The sequence below is a fragment of the Lupinus angustifolius genome, chromosome LG19, assembly GCF_001865875.1.
Source record: "Lupinus angustifolius cultivar Tanjil chromosome LG19, LupAngTanjil_v1.0, whole genome shotgun sequence".
NCBI lineage: Eukaryota > Viridiplantae > Streptophyta > Magnoliopsida > Fabales > Fabaceae > Lupinus > Lupinus angustifolius.
In genome coordinates this window covers 5,741,532-5,746,248 of record NC_032027.1, presented here as the reverse complement: position 1 = coordinate 5,746,248, position 4,717 = coordinate 5,741,532, and positions in this window count along the sequence as shown.

Sequence of the window (4,717 nt, the reverse complement as noted above, 5' to 3'; positions counted from 1 at the left end):
ACGATTTTGTATGGTTTAAGTTTTAGAAATTCTAGAGTAAATTAAACATCTCATAACTTTTTTATGGAAATTATATAAATTATCACTTTAATTTTATTTACATTATACCGATATAAGTGTAATATCTTAAACAAAAAATGATAATAAATATAATTAAATAAAACAAAATACAATATTTTGTAGATATAAATCTAAATAGTATAAGAGCCAGCACATTTTCATTATTTGTTATTTGTTACAATATAGTATAAGAGATTGACTCTAGAACTCTTTGGACTTCTCTCCACAATATATATTGTATAACTTAATTACACTTATCATCATTAATACTTAAAATATCACACTTATCTCTCGTGTGTGGTAGTGAGTGTAATTATGTACATAAGTTAGGAGTTATTTAAGTATGTATACAAAATTTAGATGATTTGTATAATTTTACTAAAAAGTTATAGGTGTAACAGTAATTTACTCTAAATTTTAAATTTTTGGGTTTAAAATGAGCTACCACCCACATTTGATATTGTTATATAAAGTGTGGTGATATAAAAAATTGGGGTAAGAGTTTTTTATTGTGTCAGTATATCATTCATAATTCATAGTTAATATTATTGACTTTTAGTAATATAAGTAATGCAAATAAATAGTAAATAATATATTAATTGTATATGAAAATTTCATATTGAAAATGTCTAGATATTTGATGACCTAACAAATTCTACTATTAGACCGTAACACATTAGCTTTGATATGTGATCCTTAGGTTCATGAGACCATGAAATTATTGACCCTTAAGTTTAAGTGCTCTTACAATATTTTATTTTTCCTAAAGAGAGCATCCCACAACTCAAACTTCTGGTGCCACTGATTTATTAACATGATGAAACTTAGGTAAGTTCATGTACCAGAATATAGATAAAGTAATCATGCAATAATTAATAAAAATATAAACAGTTTCAATTATAGAAAAAAAAAAATTGGTACATAAAATATTAAACAATGTTATGGTTATTTAATTTTTTTAATCATTTTCAATTATAGAAAAAAATATTAAACAATTTCAATTATAGAAAAACATGCTACGTGTATTTAATAAATTTTAAAATAACATCACTTCATTCATTAAGTCTGTTTTACAAACTCACTTAGTAAACAATCAATAAAACAAAATGTATTGGGAGGACAATTTAGTTATACTATCTTTCTCAACAAATATTTTCCTAATAACATGGTGTTGAGCTTGAGATTTATTTCCAAGCTTAGTGTGGGAAATGATACATAACTTATTTTAAGAGTAATAGATTATGCACTGACAACAACAATATAATAATTAAAAAGTCATATAATTTGTCATCCATATAAATATCTATACATTGTTAGTTTATAGATATATACACATTAAATATATATTCCACCACCATTTATATTCCTATATTTGTATTAAAAATAAAGCAATGACTGTATAGAAACTATTATACTCTCATTAGTATGAACTATTAGTCATTTGGAAACCACAATAGTGTAGTAAAAACTAATTCAAATTCTACCTATAAGGGAATAAGGTTGTGTTTAGTTCTAGAGAAAGGGAGAGAAATGAAAAGAGATGGAGGGAAAAATAAATTTTCCCTTATTTGGTTGACAATGGAAAATAGGAGAGAAAAAAAAAGTGAGAGGTTTGTAACCGTGAATTTTCTATGTATGTTTTATTAATTATTTATTTTAACAATGATTAATTTTAGAAATTAATCGGTATGGATTTAGGCTAAACCATAACTGAGTGTTAGTCTTGTTTTGTGATTTTCTATTTTGTGGTAAATTTTCGTAATTTTATGTGACGGAAAGTTTTTGAGTTGCTGTCGGGCCCAAATACACCCGAATTTGGTCCAATAACGTGTTTTTTAGTTCCGTAACTCAAAATCAAATTCCGATTACGCCATTGGCTTCAATATATTATTTCGACTCTCAGGATAGACATCAAGTTTGTCCAGAACGCATTTCTAAATATTTTTCACTCCAAAATCTATGTTTCAAAGTTCTAACCGTAAACCGAAGTCGGGAGATTTTTAATATTCGACCGAGTATTAGCCGACAATAATCGAGCTATTCGCGAATGTTTCACCAAAAAGGTCACATCGCTTTCATGTAAGAGGCTTGCTTGTGGAACAAGCAAAATTACATATCATCTTACACAAAATCCCTTAAATCACTCATATACCTCTTACTCATCTACTTTTTGGAAGAAACCATTGGTCTTTACCCACTCTCAAATCTAATTTCTTGTCCTTAAAAGTCCACACCTAGCTTAGGAGGAAAACCCTTGGCATTTTCTCTCTACACTTAAGAATTTTAAGAATTCTTAAGGTAGTTCTTCTTAGTTCTTCATTTTCTTCTTCATTTTGATTCTTCATCTTCTTAAGATCTAATCATTAGATGTTTATGAAATTTTAGTATGATGTTTATATGTATGTTATGAACATTTTCAACCGTTGAAATGTTCTAAAAATCTTCCTAACTCTTGTTATGTTCAAAACTCTAAATAGATATTTTCTTGAGCTTAGAAAGTTACTTTGAAACCATGAACTCTTTGTGTTCATGTGTTTTTAAGGTTTAAAAAGTTTTATTTTTGTTGATTTGAGTTAAAGGTGATGATTTTGAAAGGAGCCTTTAAAAAGTTTTGAACCATGTAAAGTTTGAAACTTTTCATTTGTTTTTGGCTTGAGAAACCATAGCCTTGAACAAATGCAAAATAGTTGTTTTTCGGATTTGATGATATAAATAAATGTTGTAGTGGAACATGGTTAAAGGTGATGATATTTACATCAAAGGAACCTTTGAAGAGTTTTCTAACCATGCAAAGTTTAAATTATTTTCACTTGTTTTTGGCTTGAAAAACCATGGCCTTGGACAAGTTTAGAATAGTATATTTTTAATGATGAGATTTAGTTGTGTTTCAAAGGGGATGATTTTGTTATCAAATGAACCTTTAAAGTGTTTAATGATAAGTTGAAAGATCAAAAATTTCCTTAGCATTAGGTCTAAATCATGACCTATATGTGTTTAGGAAAAGTTTACTTTCTAACTTTGAAATCCAAAATGTTTGTCGATGAGTTGTTGTGAAAAAGTGTAGCTTAGGAAATTTTGAGTTAAAAGGTTGTTTAAGTATGAGGTCAACACTAACAAGAATGTGTTGAAATAACCATGGAAACTATTGTATAAAATATGGAATCTACTTAAGATGATTTACTTTAAAGTGGTAAGATCAACTTAGAAAATATTGATTTAAAAAGTATGGACTTTGATTAAGAAACTTACCTTGAAATGGTGAAGTATGGCTTAAAAAGTCTTCATGAAAGTATAAATTTAGGTTGAGATAAAAGTATAAACTTTATGAAAATCTTACCTTGAAAATGTTGGAAATCGGGAACGAGACTTTCGAGGATAAATGATGGTTCAAAAATATGAATCTTGGACCGGATGGATGAAAGTGTTTGAGTTCATAAATGAGTTAAAACAATGTTTTTACCTTAGGGTTATCATGTAAAAATCTTAATTCGTGAATCACTAAATTGTTTTCGTGTGTTTATTTTCGAAGCTTTCGAAGTCAGACAACCAACCCACTCTCTCGTAAAGGAAATCAAGCGCGACAATCTAAGGTGAGGGAGAATACATCGTGACATAGTGGTGTCTGAATATGACACTCGGATCTCCTAAACTATCTCAAAAGTTTGGAGTTATATTTGTGTATTAAGAAAACTCGTACTTAATCAATTATTTTGCGTGCCTGGATTTTGTACGGATACTTTCTTAAGTTGTATGATTAAGATAGCTTAAAATATCAAGTATTATGGTGGCTATCCATGAAGGAACACCACTCGAGAAACTAAAATGCATTGGGATAAAAAACAACGGAGAGATTCAATCTGGTAGCCCAAAGGGGCGAGGAAAATGGTCCTGGTAACTGGACCATCTCGCCCGAGCGAGGGAGAAACAGAGAATAATGGTTCCAAATAGCGCTTGGGCAAGCAACCCCTCGCCTGGGCAAGGGCCAGACAGCCTATTTTGGGCATTTTTGGCGCATGGGCGACTGTACCTCACCCGGGCATGTCCAAACAGGTATTTTGACCAGTTTTTGGTGGATTTTTAGCTTGAGCGACAGTCCCCTCGCTCAAGCGAGTACCATGCTGGAAATTGAGTCTGTTTTGATGAATTGGTCGCTTGAGCGACAGTCTCTCGCTTGGCCGAAAGACAAACAATATTTTTTATTGATTGTGATTGTTTGATTGCTTAGGCAATAGCCCTAGCTTGGGTGTGAAGTGTATTTACCCTTGGGAGAGACCGTGACTCAGATGATTGAACCTGATGCCCAAAATCGACAAACTTATACAAGTACCTTTGTTCTTGTGCCTATTTAGGACAAAGTTTCCGATTGTGATGTCGTGATTAGGGCGATGCCCAAAAAAGGATTACATGATACCATGCAGCGAGGTCGCCTGACCATAAGAGGCTTGGCCATGTGGTCGTCCAGGGTGATTTAGTGATGGGTCGTAGTGGTAGGGATGTTATTCCTCTATTTACGTGTTGACATAAGATCGGGTCCCACAAGAAGTATTCCTCTGGGAGATGTCTTAGGTTGGACCGATCATATAAAATAATGATTAAAAGATTTAATCGGCTAACCTTAGTTAGTGTGCATACTCATTATGGATAATGAAGTAGTGGA